This window comes from Pinus tabuliformis, chromosome 8 (genome assembly GCF_031772625.1).
Source record: "Pinus tabuliformis cultivar Carrire ecotype Pingquan chromosome 8, CPIR1, whole genome shotgun sequence".
NCBI lineage: Eukaryota > Viridiplantae > Streptophyta > Pinopsida > Pinales > Pinaceae > Pinus > Pinus tabuliformis.
The window spans coordinates 447,176,469-447,195,798 of record NC_142294.1 but is presented as its reverse complement, the minus strand read 5'-3'; the positions used below and the strand labels follow the sequence as shown (position 1 = coordinate 447,195,798).

Sequence of the window (19,330 nt, the reverse complement as noted above, 5' to 3'; positions counted from 1 at the left end):
AGCCGCCGCCGTGTTCTATTGTTGACCGTCGATTTATGGTGTTAGACGATTGAATGAACTGTGATAGTTGATCTAAAACTGTTCAACTGAACGGTGAACGGTTAATGAGGAAGCGAAACTAAACGGTTAATGAGAAAGCGGAAGTGGGATGGACGCACCGCCAGCTTCGCAGCTGATAAGGAATTTGATCTTGTTGAAGCTCCGCATTTTTTAATAATTCTTTTGTGCCAATGGCCTGTGTATCACTGTTTGGAAGAGACGTGCACAGTAGCTCTTAGAATAATCATTGAATCACCCACCACTGTTGCCTAGCAGGCCCCTTGAGCTTCAGGAAGCTGGAGGCCTTTGAAGAGGGCTTGAGCCTTCACTTGTTTGTTCATGAAAATACCAACCTGCCGTAATATCGACTCTCTTGATTTCATCTGAAGTCAATGAAGGCTCCCTGCCCCTGCCATTCTAGGTTTCTTTTAAAGGTGCCATCAAGGAAAAGGGTTGTTATACCTTGATCCATCATCCAAGGTTTCACGTCTTAGAGAGACACATCTTGAGAAATAGGTGGATGGTCCATACTGTCTTCCCAAGCTTAATGCACTTGCCATTGCGTGGGATACTTGATAGGTGTTTCCAAAGGAAACGGGCCAAGGACTCGTAGAATGGCGAGACAGGGGATCCTTTTATCACCGACTTTGTTTGAAATAGTTATGGCGAAGTCCATCTTTCCACCAGGCCGCTTTGTTGGACAAATATTTCAACAACAGTTTGGCTTCCATGGCTTGGTTAGATATCATTGGATCTCTTATTGCCAAGCCCCACTACTCTCAAATGGGGCTCGAACCATAATCCAATTGATTAAATTGAATATTTTGTTGTCCGCTGTCTCCTTTCTACAGGAACCACCTTATCTCTCTCCCAAGGATATAGGTAACCTACCAGTGCCAAGAGGGCTGAAATCAGGAAAAGTGACAATACATCTTACCTGGATTATCATATTGATATTTACTGTGACTAGATTGATTCATTATCCTTTTGGCTGTACTTACCCATGGGTGTTATTTTGCTCTTATTACATTCCTGAAAGATTTGCGGAAGATCTCAAAGCGCTCTACTTTGTTTAATCCGTCTGTAATGATTGTTTTCCATGCTAGAAAAGGATATGATTTTTTGCTCCATTCAGTTTGCAAAAATATGCTTGAGCTATTTTGACATATTTAATGTTAATTTTAAGATATAGGAATGGTATTGGGTTTTTCCCTCATGGTACAGAAATGGAAAGAAGATGAAGTGGACAACAATAATTAGAATTATTCTTAGAAATTAGTTAATGGTTGGTATTGAAATAAAAATAGTTATTGTTTTAAAAAATGTGATTTTATAATAAATTAATAACAATGAAATAATAACTCTCTTGTTTATATTCAGCCTGTAGGCTATTCAATTCCATATCATTCCATTATTATTTACAACTCATTTAATTGTCAATCTCATGCTATGATATTGGCTTTATCCCCAATCCAACATGTACTGCAGATTTACCTTGATCTTCACTTGTGTTATTGTATGTTTTTGCAATTTCTTGGAAAGATTTAATGCATTTGGTCTTTTATCGACTCCTTTGTAATGGTGAGATTGTACTGTGTAATAACTGTTCTCATGCAGCTTTCGTATTTTGGATATGGGGCATTATATCTCGAGAAACACAGATAGACTAACACTCTCTTTATTTTCCTGTAAATAAAACAGAGAGTTTCAGGTGCTTGAATCAGGGGCGGAACACTATAATGCTAAAGAGGTTCAAATTTGAAAATTGTTGAATGCCTTTCCTCCATAACAACCGAACAACTCTAGCATAACAAGTGAAACAACTCTTTAACAAAATGGAGAGGGGAGGTGCAATTAAAACAACTCTTTCAAAAAATGGAAGCTCTCTCAAATCGGGAAATGATGACTCCTAGGATTGCCTTTTGAGTTCTTTAATTTCCTTCGAACTCTCTTCTCCTTTTAGCAAACATTTCAAGGGCAAAGATAATTTCATTTCTAGCCTTCCCATTTTTTTTTCCTTTCTTGTGGTGGTTTTCCCAACAATTTCCACCATAAGTAGCGTTGTTGTGGACGAAGTTTACTATTTTCTTATAAATGACATTTTTCTCCTTCCTTTGAACGTTTCGAACAGCTTTAGGTACCATTGTTTCCTTTAGGAATGACGGTTCAATGTTTAATTCGTTGTTTCGTTATGATGTCCTCTCTTTAACCGTGGTAACCTACGTTGCGTTGTATTTAGTATAATGGTGTCTCCTAAAAATTGTACCTATCTCAGTTGTATCGACTCTGAAGGTCTGGGAAGTATTTGATTTGCTTGAAATTTCTGCTATATTTTAGTCTCACTCTCTCAAGCAACAATTGTCTTGAAAACAACTTCGCAATTCTTTTGGCAGCTTTATACAGTTCAGTTTACAATCCCCTGCCACACTTCTCAGAGTACCAAGATAATTTATATGTTCTCTTTTTTGTTTTAATTGTCTTCTGTGTCTGTTGATGTATGACTAAATATAATAATATAGTTGAACTACTCATGTTTTAATGTTCTCATGTAGTTTTTACTACACGATAGAGTTGAGGTCTCTCAGGTTTCCCCTTAATCTTACCCTTGGTAGTCTACCGACATCTTTGATGTCTGTTCATAGGTTCCAACCAAATCATGTTACAAACACACATGATCAGAGTGACATGTGGACTAGCTCAAGAGGAAACCAGAGCAAGGTACTTCCTAACTGTTATTCTACCCCGGATTCAGAGGAGCAGCCAGGATTTTATCCATAGTTTCTTTCCTTCCAACTTTAGATGGGATCTCACCTCAACCTTCTGCCTTGTTGGTCAATCAACATCTTTGACGCCTGTTCGGGGTTGTGCCAATTAGGTTACAGATCATACATAATCAGACCGAGTTATGGACCAACTCCAGACAGATCAAGAGTATGGCGCCTTCCACCCATTAGGGGTAAATCAGCTCCAGACTGATCCAGAGTATGACACCTTCCACCTATTAGACTAGGCCATGCATAATCAGAGCGAGTTATGGACCAGCTCCGGACAGATACTTTGCAGATCCAAAGTATGGCACCTTCCACCCATTAAGGGTAAACCAGCTCCAGACAGATCCAGAGTATGGCACCTTCCACCCATTAGGGGTAAACCAGCTCGAGACTGATCCAGAGTATGGCACCTTCCACCCATTAGGGGTAAACCAGCTCCAGACAGATCCAGAGTAAGTTGCATTGTTGGAGAGGTGAAAGGTGCTCCCATTTAATAGATAATAACCCAATCTTAACGTAGAGCCCAAATTTTTTTTCCTGTTTCGATGCCTTGAGATGTGAAGATTCAAGAAATTTGATCGTTTTGATGCCTTGAGACATGAAGGAATTTGATCTTGTTGAAGCTCCGCATTTTTTAATAATTCTTTTGTGCCAATGGGCTGTGTATCACTGTTTGGAAGAGATGTGCACAGTAGCTCTTAGAATAATCATTGAATCACCCACCACTGTTGCCTAGCAGACCCCTTGAGCTTCAGGAAGCTGGAGGCCTTTGAAGAGGGCTTGAGCCTTCACTTGTTTGTTCATGAAAATACCAACCTGCCGTAATATCGACTCTCTTGATTTCATCTGAAGTCAATGAAGGCTCCCTGCCGCTGCCATTCCAGGTTTCTTTTAAAGGTGCCATCAAGGAAAAGGGTTGTTATACCTTGATCCAGCATCCAGGGTTTCACGTCTTAGAGAGACACATCTTGAGAAATAGGTGGATGGTCCATACTGTCTTCCCAAGCTTAATGCACTTGCCATTGCGTGGGATACATGATAGGTGTTTCCACAGGAAACGGGCCAAGTACTCGCAGAATGGCGAGACAGGGGATCCTTTTATCACCGACATTGTTTGAAATAGTTATGGCGAAGTCCATCTTTCCACCAGGCCGCTTTGTCGGACAAATATTTCAACATCAGTTTGGCTTCCATGGCTTGGTTAGATATCATTGGATCTCTGATTGCCAAGCCCCACTACTCTCAAATGGGGCTCGAACCATAATCCAATTGATTAAATTGAATATTTTGTTGTCCGCTGTCTCCTTTCTACAGGAACCACCTTATCTCTCTCCCAAGGATATAGGTAACCTACCAGTGCTAAGAGGGCTAAAATCAGGAAATGTGACAATACATCTTACCTGGATTATCATATTGATATTTACTGACTAGATTGATTCATTATCCTTTTGGCTGTACTTACCCATGGGTGTTATTTTGCAAATGCTACCTAAATGTGATGTACTTGTCATTAATATGCTTCTTTCTTACAAAACTAGGTGCACCTTATCACAATTTCATAAATAATCTCTCCCATCATTCACTCAAACATCAATAACACCTATATATTTTGTACAACTTGTGAACAAAAACCTCATTATTGTTTCTCTTGCCCTTTCCTTTTGGTTACGGTAGGGGAATGTTTAACAAGGAAGGTGTTCTCTACCAAGCCTAGCTTCTCTCTCAGAATCTTAACATCCCCTTTGCAAAGGGTTTCATTAGAATGACAACAACTCGCATTTAAAGCATTTCTCCACCCTTCCTAATTAGAAATACAATTTTGGGTTCTCTACTAATTTTCTCCACACCCATTTAATCTAACAATGGACATAGAGCATGTATATTTATACTTGTGTGTTGGAAATACCATTTTATACTTTAATGTCTATTATTTTTGTTTTATTATTATTACTTGAATTTCTTCTTAACAAGTGGTTGTGTTTCTTTTGGTTTTAGTGAAAGTATGGGCTCCAATGTTGGCTCTCTTATTATGGAGTATAATTCATCTTTGAGAATTTTTCAATTATTAAAGTAGGTTAGTCAATTGCTTAAAATATTAAATTTATTTCAAAAAGTTTTTGTTACTTTATAGGTTAGACACTGGCTTGAAATATTAAACTTATTTCAAAATGTTTTTGTTACTTTATAGATAAGGCATAGCTTTCTTGGCTCTATGATGAAAATAATGAAAGGAAAATACATGTTAATATGTTACTTGTGCTCTTTGACTGAAAAATACACGGTGAGAGAAAAATGTATATTATGCTAAGTGAGGAATGTTTTTCGCTTGTCGAACTTATAGTATTGAATTTAACACACTAACACTTTACAACAATGAACTAACAATATTCATGATGAAAATAGCAATATGGAAGATTTATCTGCATGATGAAAAAGGCAATATGGAAGATTCTGATCACGTTCCAATGCATTTCTTAAAATGTGGATGTGACAAAAGGTTGTTGTGGAAGTTGTTGTTTGTATATGGAAAATTTCTTGATCATTGTGCATAATCCTAATGTTGATAGATATGTCTACTAAATGCTTCCAGTTAATGGGGCATTGATTTGAGCATTCAATATATTTTTATTCTTTATCAAAGTATTCTTTTGTTGTATTTGTATTTTTCAATTTATGCCTTACGGCGTTTCCTTTGCAACATCTGGTGCAAATGCTAGTATAATTTCAGCTTAATTGTAACAAATATATTATCAAAAATGGTATTATAAAAGGATAACTTTTTTAGAAAAATATAAAACGATAACATGCATAAAGAAACAAACGCGAATTGAATTGATCACTAAAAAGCAACTACAATACATACGAAATTTAAAAAACAATCATGTCCTAAAAACAAGGACAAGGTAAATCACCTATTCTAAATCTAAACAATCTTACAATAATTCTGGAATTATTAGTTTGAGCTTCTTAATTATTAATAATTTGTCTTGGTAAATATGTTGGCCACATTTTCATCAAAGTTAAACTAGCATTTCCACCAAATGTTGCAAAGGAAATGACATAAGGCATAAATTGAATGGGAATGGGAAAATCTAAATGAAATGTAGAGATGTAGCAGAAATGAAATTGATTTATGGTGCCTCACACTATTTTTTATTAATTATTGAATTAATATTGCATATAAATCGTTGTTCATGACTATGAAGCTACCAAGTTGCTCAATGGGAAAGCTATAGCCAAAGGAGAGGAGAGGTAGGAAGAACACTATAAATTGTACGTGTGAGTTAATTTGAATTTACTTTAAAATCATAGTAATTTAGTTTCAATTTGAATTTATTTATTTCTAAAGTCACTTTTATTCAAACAATTAATTAATGGTTGTGTAAGACTGAAAAGTATGCTTTAAAATCATAGTAAACAACCTAATAAGATAAATATTATTATTAGAACTAAATCATAATTTTAATTTGTTTTATTATTTAATTAATAAAAATAATTAGTCTCTCTCCAATAAGATGAAGATGATTATTAGAACTAAATCATAATTTTAATTTTTTTATTATTTAATTAATAAAAATAATTAGTCTCTCTTGTATCATACCCGTGGTTGGGAATCTTCTGCATCTCATAACTTATCCCAAAAAAAATTCTACTCATAATTTGAATTTATTTATTTGTGAAGTCAAATTTATTCATAAAATTTTAATGGTTGCTTAACACTGAAAGTATGCTTTAAAATCATAATAAATGAGTTTTAATTTGAATTTGTTTATTTCTAAATCACATATATTCATAAAAAATTAATAGTTGTAACACTGAAACTATGTTTTAAAATCATTGTAAATAATATAGTAAAATAAAGGTGATTTAATTTACTTTTTATTATTATTTAGTTAATTAAAATAATTAGTCTCTTATTTGGAATTCTATTTTTCTCCTCCTTATTCAGGTAAGAGAATTTATATTGCACATAATTTTGGGCCTTGCTAATTAAGGCACAAGATAGGTATTGTCATTGGAGTTTATTCAGCTCAGGGTCCAGGGATATTGGTAAGGTTGACTCTTATTTTTCATCTTGGTAACCTGAACTCTTTATTTTTGACAATTTCTAAACCCAAACCCATAATTATATTACGTTTTATTAATGAAAATACAAAAACACAGTGTGCATGATGGCGAAAATGCATATCAAATGCACGATTCTTCCATGCGGTTGAAGGATTTCTGGAAAATTGACGATTGTTTTGGAAAGTTTTTGTTTTATTTTTTACTAGGGTTTCGATGGCCTGTTGGGTTTACAATTTATAAGGCTATGTCATGTTGTATTTCACTGTCTCTCTTCTTTTGTAGGTGTATCAAACTTCTCATATGAATTATGTCTGCGGATCAAACTTCTCAAGTTAATTACATCTGCAAATTTCCTAGGACACATGTGCTAGCCACTGTCCAGAACCCCTTTTTGAAATCTTCGGCCCTCATCAACGACACATGCTCTGATATGTTCGCTGAGGGTTCTTCTGGAAGAGTATTGAAATTACTTACGGTTATATGAATCTTTTGGTAGATCCGACGAGAAGACAAGGGTTTCTGGTATTTTTGGTTTCTTCATAAAGGGTGTTGTTGGGTTTCAATTTGCAAGATTATTTTCCCTGGATAAATGTTGGTAGCACAAATCTGTAGTTGTTCTCCATATTACTCAATTATCGCCATGATTTTCATCTGAAATACTCTTTGGTGAATTTGAATTTTCAGTGTTAGATTTTGCTCGTGATAAATCTAACAACACTGATGGTTACAGGTGTTTGATTTTTCATTTCTGAATCTAAATCATCTTTGCCAAAATCTGAGGAATGAGGTTTTTTTCAAGGTCCTTCTACCACGAATCCTTCATCAGAGAATGAATTATATAGAGGCATAATAATTGAAATCGATTCCTGATTCCGTGAGCTGAAATTGTTTGAAGCAGATTGTCCATTGAAACTCCCATCTCCATCTTTGTCTATTGAATATATCCAGCTCTTGTTTCTCAATAAGTCTAAGCATTATATTGACGTCAGAGCTCACTGTTTTAATATCACAAGTGGCTACTCAGAGTGTACATTGCCCCTCAAAAAATAGAAAGGAAGCAATGTACAATTTTTTGTTGTCATGCCTCAGTAGCAAACTTAGAAGCACCATTACTTGAGAAGACCGAGCTTTTCTTTGGGTATCTGTGATATTTATCTTCAAATTAGGAGGCTCTACCAGTTTCTTCTCTTCAAGTCGTGATCCTAGGTCTGAAGCTTCACCAATAGCACTAATAGCTAAAGACCTTGACATAGGACATAAACCTTGTGTGACAGATCCTTGACGATTTGTTGATGTTGTAAGAGTAACATTGATTGCATGAAATTGACTTATGTGTGACTGTAACAATGATAGCAATGAGCATCCTATTGATTGGTTGTATATTGCATATTCATCACCCTCATTTCTATCGTATTCTATCTTTGTAAGACGGGCTATTTGCATACACAGTTCATTTCTAAGATTGTGAAAGATGGATTATTGGAAACAGTGAGCCAAAGCAATAAGTCATCTCTGAAGAGATTTCTCACCTTTGGACTGTTGATGACTGATATGTTTGTTGAGGATTCTTGTGGAAGAGAATTGATATTACTTACGGTTATATGAATCTTTTGGTAGATCTGAAGAGAAGACAAGGGTTTCTGGTATTTTTGGTTTCTTCATAGAGGGTGTCCTTGGGTTTCAATTTGCAAGGTTATTTTCCCTAGAAAAATGCTAGTAGCACGGATCTGTAGTTGTTCTCCATATTACTCAATTATCACAATGATTTTCCTCTGAAATACTCTTTGGTGAATTTGAATTTTTAGTGTTAGATTTTGCTCATGATAAATCTAACAACAATGGTGATTACAGGTTTTTGATTTGTCATTTCTAAAATCTAATCATCTTTGCCAAAATTTGAGGAACGAGGTTTTTTTCAAGGTCCTTCTACCATGAATCCTTCATCAGAGAATGAATTATATAGAGGCATAATAATTGAAATCGATTCCTGATTCCGTGAGCTGAAATTGTTTGAAGCAGATTGTCCATTGAAACTCCCATCTCCATCTTTTTCTATTGAATATCTCGAGCTTTTGTTTCTCAATAAGTCTGAGCATTATATTGACCTTAGAGCTCACTGTTTTAATATCACAAGTGGCTACTCATAGTGTACATTGCCCCTCAGAAAATAGAAAGGAAGCATTGTACAATTTTGTGTTGAATATTTTGTAGTTAATATTTTTCCACAGATTTTGGATCTGAAACAAACGTAATATCTCTATAAAACAAATGAAAAAACATATGTAATATCTCTATAAAACAGATGAAAAAAAGGGAAAAGGGTTCGGTTTCAGAGAGTAAAAATTATTGTGTAAATTTGAGATTAATTGAATCTGATTGGACCAAAAATTCTTGATTTTATGGTCCAAAGATTCTTGAGATGCTACTTTCCTATCTGTTTCTTTATTTTGATTTTTTTTCTTTCTAGGTGATTTTATCTTATATTTAATCTTAAATCTTTTATTGAAAGTAAATATTTTGAAATTTATCATTGATGTCTTATTTTCTTACAATCAAATACTTTCATTTCCTTCTAAAGCTACTTTAGAATCCATCCTCGTTGGATGCTCTACTGTAGTGGACTATCATCTCCATTCAACTTTCAACTACACCGATAATTTAAGAAAGTTTCATCTATCCTACTTTTAATATCTATAGCCAGGTAATGGAGGATCTATCAGATTTCTTGCTAATTATCATGACTCCATGCTCAATGGATATTGCACTCTGTCCTACAACATTTTAACCCTTAATATCCCTAATATCCATACCCAGGTAATGGAGGATCCATCAGATTTTGGGCTAATTATCATGACTCCATGCCTAATGGATATTTCACTCTGTCCTACAACATTTTAAATGGATCCATCAGATTTCTTTCTAATTATCATAATTCCATGCCCAATGGATATTTCATTGTCTTACAACATTTTAAATCTTATCGTACATAATATCTAGCCATTATACTAATTAAATAACGAGTTATTGAGGTGACACAGGGTGACTAAGTTATGAGAGAAAACTCTCTCTAAGCACGAAAGGTCCACTTCCAATCTAAAAACTAATTCAATGCTACCTTTGGATTTTCCTTTACACAGCTCGGTAAAATTCCCAATGATAACATGTACTTTAAACCATTCATAATAAATTCTATTAATTACCACAATTAAAATGATGTACTTTAAACCATTAATGTAAATGTAAGTACAAATTCTATTAATTACCACCATTAAAATGACCTAATAACAGATAGTGGGAATATTGGGTGGAACCCACTTGTTATAATTCTATTAACTCCACCCATTTAAAAATTCAATCACCATTATTGATATTTGTTGTTGGATTCACTGGAATTTAACTTATGGTTAAAAACTTTGCAAGTTACAACCTAATATGAATTTTCACCATCAATCTCAACTCACTCTGACCCTTCAATATATCAAAAGTGTAAGTTGACTTTAAGTTCTATGTATGTTACGATATGGTATGAATATAGACCTTCAATCAAGGTTTTCTGGTGAGTACAAAATTCATTTTGTTGCCCCTATTCATAGGGATTTTCTGGGGAAATGGATAGTTCAATTGGGAGGAAGAAATATATAACATGTGGGAAAACAAACAAAAGGTTACGATAAAGCTCACCTTCCATTGAAAAGTATAATATGGGCAAGTGTTGCAACAATAGCAAATAAATTTCACAAATACATTAAAAAAACATAAATTGTGTTTTAAGTTCAGAGTTGTTCTTTCAAATTACAAGCCAAGATGTATGGTTAATAAGTACTCATTGCTTTCTGCAATTAAACTAGGTATATAAGAAAAGATTTTGGGGAACGTTACCACTACCTGAGTTTCACCTCAGATCAAAGGGTACCAAAAATAATCAACTTGGCCAAATTACCAATATAGCTTGTGCTGGACTCAATTTATAATAAAAACATCACACAATGCCAAACTATAGAAAATAGTTATCATGATGTATTTTGAGGAGAATAAAGGCAGTGGGTGTGCACCATACATATCATAAGGGCTGCAACCCAAAAGTAAAATCAAGGAAAAGATACAAGATATATAACCTTACCTGTTCCAGCCATAGCAAGAACTAGAATCATTAAATAAAAACACTTGAATTTAAAAATAAAATAAAAAGTACTTTTCTTTTGTCCAAAGCTGCAAAAAATGCTTTTGAATTACAGTTGCTAACATATATTCAAAATCCTGCAGTCTGAGCCTTCATCAAAGTATACCAAGACTATATATTCTCAAACAATACTCAATAAGAAAATCATTGCTTGCTGATTTTAAAATTGCACTCAGTACAATGCCATGCAAAGCAAGGGAGTTCACCTCACATAAATAGATAAAAGAACATAATACTAAGCAACTGATGGTTTTGATCCAATTGAAACATGGGATGCTCTCTTTTTTGCCAAACTCTCACTCCTGCAATCACGCTGCTCCTTCAACCTTGAAGCAAGGAGCTTTTGATATTCAGCAGCCTCGCTCTTGGCCTTAGCAATTCTCTTTTTCTTTTCTGCAATTCTAGCACGCTTCCTTTGCAGAGTCAATGGTGTTACAAGCCTCTGAATCTTTGGAGCTTTGCTCCGTGTCTTACCTGAAAATAGAAAAATAAGAGAAAATGAATTCTTAGATGACATCATACTTACTGCTATTAAGATGCACTTATTCAATATAGGTGATGTTCCCAACAACAAAAAAATTGTACAAAACAAATCAAATTAGGAGAAATTAACTCTAACATAAGGTACGAGTGTAGACCTGATTTAGACTGAAAAGTTCGATGGTATGTGTTGACATGTTTCCTAACATCATCCTCTTTGGAAAGATTGAACAATTTTTGGATTTTGGATGCCCTTTTAGGTCGCTGCATCCTTGTTTTTCAGTGTCCATCAGACCCGGAAGATCATTTTCTCCTACAAATAGAAGGTCCACAATTTCATGCAAGTAATATAGGGGATCAAGAATTGCAACATATCCACATCAATGAAATAAACAGATTCAGTAGTTACCCTAATTAACAATGACCAAGTTCAAGACAGAAAGATCAGGGCTAACAATGCATCCCCTAATAGACATTTGTCTCCTCTCACCATTACGCCTTCCATACCCACTAAAGCAGGGGGTGCCCAGAGAAAGATAATAAATATTGATTCGAATAATCTACTAAATTGCTGGTATGAAACTATACGATAGCATATCATACAAGAATAAAATTCTGAAGATTAATATTTTACCTCTGTGCAATAACAGACGTACACAACCTGGAGTAAGAACTCCTTGTTTCATGGGAAAACCCTGCTTATCACATCCTCCCATAATTTTGAAGACATATCCCTTGAACTCCTGGAAGGTGATGGAACAACATATTACAACTAGTTATAAACTATCCCAAACATGAGACAGTTACAGAAGGATAAAGATATATTAATCACAACAACAAAAAAATGATAAGTCAACCCATACCTCTCTAAGGGCATCACCATTAACCTCCTGTGCAAGCCTCTTATCATAAATGCACGAGGCTAGTTCACTTCAAATATCTAGCTCTATTACAAACAAATGGGGCATCAAAAAAAGCATAAGCTCACACTTGCTATATAGGCATGGGTAGGCATGAATCTGATCTGATTTCTACAACTCTGATCCATAGGTTCTCGCTCAGATATTTACAAAAATAAAGATCAGCTCTGGAAAACCCCCTGAAGCACAGATCATAGACATAAAAATCAGAGCATGTAGATGAAACAGAAAACCAAGGCACAAAACATGCAACAGGACACGTGAGATCAGCTCCCAATCACCTCCAGACTACGATAAACCTGCATTTCTGATGGTGAAGAAAAAGATAATAAGCAAACCTCCCCGCTGCTACAATAGAAAAATCATGACAGGGTTACTGCTTGAAAGATGGAGGAAAGGAAAGAAGTTAAGTCTCAGAATCATGAGCTGAGGTATTACTAGGCTTGGTTACCTTATAAAACCATCCGGGAACCTACATCTCAAATAAACTGAACTGGTTTCACAGCCTATATAATTTTGCCAAATTCAGAAACCTAGCAGAGCAAATTTTATTATGCCAATATCAAAAAAGAGAAAACAACAGAACAAAGCTAACAGACACCCAAAATATAGCCGTGCAACAGCCTGGAAAATACTGGGAAATTTAATCTGGTCTAGAACTGTGCTTAAGACCATACATGCATAAGATCTCAAATTTGTCAGCAGCCAGTCTAGACCTTAGGCCATGGTGAGAATGCGGATGCGTAATAAATATGGAGTCAATTTGATCCCTGAGCTTCTTCACAAAAGAAAAAACAAAAAAACATCTTAAGAGAGCTCATTGCCAGAGATCCATGGAAAACAAACCAGTGAAGACATTCTAATCCTATACGGATCTGATTGATGTCTTGTGACCGAAACCCAGATGCAAATCTACGCCTAAAACACCTAAAGTGATGCTAGAAAAACAAGAAAACGTCAAGGAACAAAATTGGATCGGGATATCACAGAAGAACCACTTCAGAATCTATGTGGGGGAAAAGTCATTTTCTTCAAGGGTCAAATAAGCTGGTCTTAGGATTTTATCAAAATCTCTATAGGATTCCTTGCAATGGTTTTTGCCTACTCTCTGAGGCATCAGTATAGTACTATCTACACATGGGTCTAATATGATTTCTACAACTCTGATCCATAGGTTCTCACATAGATATTTACAGCAATAAAGATCAGCTCTGGAAAACCCCCTGAAGCATAGATCATAGACACAAAAATCAGAGCGTGTAGATGAAACAGAAAGCCAAGGCACAAAACCGGCAACAGGACACATGAGATCAGCTCCCAATAGGCATGTTATGTGGGTATTTCACCGTTAGGCATAAATTCCATGGCAGCCATGAAACAGAAGCACCCAGATAGAAAATCAACCAAAAACACCACTGAGCAAACAAGATAGCAGGCATCCGCAAGGCAACAACCCATGAAAATCAACACATAAGCACTAAAAGTTCATAGAAACGTAGAAAATCACGAGGAAATCAATATGAAACCCGGCCAAACATTCACGATAACAGAAACCCATAAGGCAAATCGCTAAATAACCAACACCCACCTAGATCCCCAAGCCTAAAACCTTAAAAAAACAATTGCAAAACACACACCAAATCCAAAGTAGAATCACCAAATCACAATTTACAGCCCGAAACCATTGAAGGCATGAAGTAATCACCATGCTATAAGTAGCCTTAGCTCCCAGCGATGGCGATGGGTGTGATGAAGCCCAAAATCTGTGCCTTGTCGCTGATTTTCGAGAGTAGATTAGCAATGCTAACTCTCATGTGCCGGGGGGCACTAGAAGCCCAGTAATCTTCAGATCTGCAACACCCACAAATATGCCTCAATTTCAACACAAACACGGGCAAAACAGGCACTACTTGCAATGGCAAAATCTCATAGAACTTACGCGTGAGAACCGGAGGAGGCGATGGCGTAGAAGAATTGGAGACCGCGGCTGTTGAGTCCTTCATCTCGACATCTTGAGTAGCCATCCTGGGCTTGCTCGTTAAACCTGAAATGGACCATTTTTTACTGTAAATATGTCCCTATTAATGGAGGTGAAATGGTGTTAACCCCGCACCCACCCTTACCTGAACGATTCTTTCCTTCGCAGTGAGGGAAACACAGAGCATCACAAGGATCGATGGTTCAAGTCTTTGTAATCATCTAACATCTAATCGTACGGTGTCCAAGGATGATAGGTAGGAAAAAAGGGGGATGGATTTCAGAGGGAAACGCCATAATTACCGAAAGTATTATGTACAGGTGGGCGAACCGCTATATAGCATCGTTCTCCATAATCGAAATTGATCGAACAAACTATTTTCATGGATTTGTTTTGAAACCTAAAAAGGAATATTGGCACCATGCAGGCGGGCAATGGGTATTTTGGGTCTCCTCTATGGAATTTTGGTTTCTGAGATTAACAGTCCATACTTGAGGTGGGGTGTGAAAATCCCATAACTTCAAGTCATAGAGTTGTTGGCTCTGAGCACCATGGATCCCATAATTATGAAAAGTATGGAGGCAAAGTTAGAAAAACTACCCAGCAAAGAAAATTTTCAGGCTCCTGATCTACGCAAAGCATTCCAAGTATGCTTTTCTACCCTTGGTACAGACTCCAGAGTAGAACATTGGACATCCTCAATTTCAAATTTCAATCCAAATTATTTAAGTATTATTTACTGAACCGAGTAGAGAGAATTTCATACTAAACCAACCGCAGTAAATTTTACTTGAAGAAAATGCTAACCCTCCGACTGCTCTGTCTCTTTATATTGATATGGGAATCCCAATTTCTCTCACCTATTAATCTTGATATGCATACAAAATTTATTCGAAGGCAGACCATTTAGAGAGTTTACCAGTGGAGCTTTGTCCGGGGCCATGGCTAAAACTGTAGTGGGTCCTTTGGAATCTATCCGGTAACTTTTGTTCATTCATTCTTCATTTTATTCAGAGACAAGATGAAATGTTTTTAATCTTTTTATTGGAAATTTCAAGTTGCATTATGTAGACAGCATGGTGCTTACTCTATAAAGTCCAAGATCCCACTGGAAGTTACTGCTTAGTAATGGGAAAAATGGAAAGAAAAACTCTTTTCTTTTGTTTTCAATATCTATTATTCTTAGTATCCATTTGGGGGTTGGGGGTGATGGGAGGAGGGTTCGGTTCCAGACATTTTTTTCTTCCTGTTCTTACTGTTTTTTAGGTCTTGGGCTTCCTGAAATTTATAAAGCCTTTTGTCTTTTATTCATTCTGATTGGTATGAAAGCCCATAGGCTTTTCGTCTCCCAAGGATGCACAATGGTTAAGTTGGCTCACTAGTGAAAGCAATCAATTTTTGCTACTCGATTCAGTTCTGGAACATATATATTATTCGAGAGCGCAGTATCCTACTTTAGTGCCTTTGTTAAGTTGATTAGGGTTGTTCAGTGTCTTTTGAATATGACTGTGTAGGATCGATTGCCAATCTATTCAGCCTATTCTTTTGTGGGCTTTTCTACAGATTCTCAACCTTGATATTCAATCTCACTCACACTTGCTATGTTACTGGAGTTTGTCTCTGAATCTTTCGTTTGACTAGTTGGCTTAGTGGTTGGGACAGGATGCTGCCATGTAAACATCCCAAATTATAAATCCCACCAGGTATAAAGTTTTTCTGTGTCTATGTGTGTGGGATGGTGTTTGACTACCTGGAATTGGTTTCCATCCATCAACAAAGGGGTTTAACACATGTCCAACAGGCCAAATTGGTCTAAGTGGGTGTTTAATAGGATACTTTATCCTTACTATAGTGACATATCCTTGTGATGAGATTTGGCTCCACATAAATATTTCCTCATCTTTTAGTTAAATGATTATGTCTGCGAACATTCAACCCATTCACAAGAAAATAATCAATCTTGCTGAAGAACTAGATTCTTATGTCCTCTGAATTCTTGATGCATTCTATCCAGAGAAATGCTTTTATATTGATTTTTCAGGAGTGTTATGCTTCAAAAGGGTACTACACTCAAATGTAAGAGAATGACTTTACAATTCTTCTTTCAGACTTTAATCTGCTGAGTATCTACCACCTATCAAAAGGTGGAACACATGATGGCTTCTGTTATTTGAATGCCCTCTTTGTGGAGGTGCATTGGCCCACAAGGGGCAAAGTTGCAAACATGTTACTTAAGAGAATAAAACCCTAACATGTCACTTAAAGAGAATAAAACCCTGAAAACACTGATTGTGACCCTATTTTCACTGGCCTAATAAAGCCCAATCTAACTTTAACATTAGAAAAGAAAATGAGAATAAGTAAATTCTCAAGTGTTGGGGTTCTTTAATGGATAGAGGAGGACTGGGTCCAGGGATGATACTAAGTGAGGATTTCTTTAGTGTATTCATCATTTGCAGGATTGAAAGCTCAGTGGTCCCCTCGAAGAATTCTAAGGGTTATATAAGTACCACCTTTCTTATGGAATACGACATGGATGTGCAATATCTTTTTTTCTTTTTATAAATACAACCAATTAGGTCTTTCAAAATTTGTCTTATGTGTTCAATTACTTATCTCTGAATTACCTTTCTAAACCATCTGGTTGTTTCTTACCGAATAATTCAGAGGTATGCATGTTTCATTATCTAAAGAAGAGATAGATGAGCTAGAGAAAGCTATTGTCCTGTCTCTGAAATATGAACTGGAAATTTCAGTATCATATGAACTTGGTTTCAGTTATGTTTTTTATGTTGCTGGCTTAAGCCATTATTCTTGATGGAGAAGGAATCCAATGTATTTTGCAAATGTCTCCTCCAGGACAAGGATGATTGTAGGTGTTGTTTCAAAGAACATTGTTGGGAGTTTTAAAGAGGTGATGAAAAAACAAGTCTGGAAAGGGCTTTGGGCTGGCAATGGCATTAATCTACTTCGAATAGTTCCTACCCAAGAAATTGAGCTTTGCACATTTGAATCTACAAAACGATTTTTAACATCTGTCCAAGACCACTGGGAGAAGAATGGATGTCCCCAAGTTCAAATTGTTGGGCGGACTCTAGATTTGCCAGTATCCTGGATTTCCCCAGTTACTATAAGTGGTGCTGCTGCAGGCATTGTTGGCACATTGTCTTGCTATCCTTTGGAGGTCTTGAAGGTAGTTTTTTTGCTTCTGTAACTAGTAATGTTTTTATACAACCTTCTAGAAAGGTGCTTGAAATAGATATTCTACTAAGGATCCAAGTCACATTTCTAGATATATTGCATACTCAAGCAGGAATTTCTTTGGCAATCTGTGAGTCAACTCAGTAAAGGTAATTTCTTTCTTATCTTGCAAATCAGGATTGTTTCACTGTGCATCCTGGAGTGTATCATAGCATCAGGCACACTCTAAGAAAAATATCATAGGAAGAAGGTCGAGGAGCTTTATATCCAGGCCTTGTACCCACTATAATTGGTATGGTTCCCTACAGTACATCTTATTATTTTGTATATGAGTCAACAAAGAGAGCATATTGCAGATCATGCAACAAGAAGTATTTGGACCGGGTAGAAGCACTTCTTATTGGAGCCTTTGGAGGTGGGTTCGCTTTCTAGCTTATGCCTACTTTAAATGGAATAAAAAAAAGTAGTTAATTATTAATCCACATAAGATATCCTCAGTTATTTTTATGAAGTTCATTAGTTTATTGTAAACCACTTGGTCCTGACTTCTTGTTTCTATATGGGCAGGGCTTACATCTAGTGCATTAAGCTTTCCACTGGAAGTAGCTCGCGAAAGACTCATGGTTGGCATGATAAAAGGCAAGCAGCCAACAAACATGATTAACATTATTAAAACAATCATTGAGGAGGAAGGATTGAAAGGACTTTACAGGGGTTGGAGTGCAAGTTGCCTCAAAGTTGTGCCAGCATCTGGCCTTTCTTGGATGTTTTATGAAGCATGGAAAGATGTTCTCCTAATTGAAGGGAGTCACATATAGATTGCAGAATATATCAGTACCCTTTTTTTGGTTCGACCGTATGGTGACATGCAACATAGTTTTGATCCAAGACCCATTGAAGCTCGATGAGAAATGTGCTAGGTTCTGATTTCATAGTTTTTAAGATCATGCATTTTTGTTAGACCTTTTCATTAGGGATACACTTGGGAAGAGGAAATTCAAGTTTTGCTGAAAGGGAGATTCTGATCAAACTATGCTAAGGGATGTATGCCAGAGTTCTTATCTTGCATTGGCCATGAATATCCATTGAAATAATTTGCGGTGGCTGGATGGATTTTAGTGGTGTTAACAATGAACATGTGCATACTGTGTCAGCGGCTGATGTGCTAACTCTCGTGTGTCGGGGGGCACTAGAAGCCCAATGATCTTTAGATCTGCAACACCCACAAATATGCCTCAATTTCAACACAAACACGAGAAAAACAGGCACTACATGCAGTGGAAAAATCTCATAGAACTTACGCGTGAGAACCGAACGAGGCGATGGCGCAAAAGAATTGGAGACCGCAGCTGTTGAGTCCTTCATCTCGACATCTTGAGTAGCCATCCTGGGCTTGCTTGTTAAACATGAAATGGACCATTTTTTATTATAAATATGTCGGCATTAATGGAGGCGAAACAGTGTTAACCCCGCACGCACCCTTACCTGAACGACTCTTTTCTTCGCAGCGAGGGAAACACAGAGCATCACAAGGATCAACGATTCAAGTCTTTGTAATCATCTAACATCTAATCGTACGGTGTCCAAGGACAACAGGTAGGAAAAAAGGGGGATGGATTTCAGAGGGAAATGCCTTACAACGTAAATATAGCAGCAACTATAATGCCACTGCATTTTAATATATATTTTTTCT

At 36.3% G+C, this 19,330-nt stretch overlaps 2 pseudogenes across 1 annotated transcript; one reads left to right on the top strand and one right to left on the bottom strand.

Moving 5' to 3' along the window:
* Window positions 1-11,091: 11,091 nt before the first annotated feature.
* On the bottom strand, window positions 11,092-12,281 carry LOC149235982 (small ribosomal subunit protein eS6-like; annotated as a pseudogene). Its single transcript, XR_016268364.1, has 4 exons — window positions 12,175-12,281; window positions 11,948-12,066; window positions 11,697-11,851; window positions 11,092-11,532 (listed from the first exon to the last, which is right to left on the bottom strand). The product of XR_016268364.1 is annotated as a small ribosomal subunit protein eS6-like (transcript).
* Window positions 12,282-14,870: 2,589 nt separating this feature from the next.
* On the top strand, window positions 14,871-18,455 carry LOC149235981 (putative mitochondrial adenine nucleotide transporter BTL1; annotated as a pseudogene).
* Window positions 18,456-19,330: the final 875 nt, after the last annotated feature.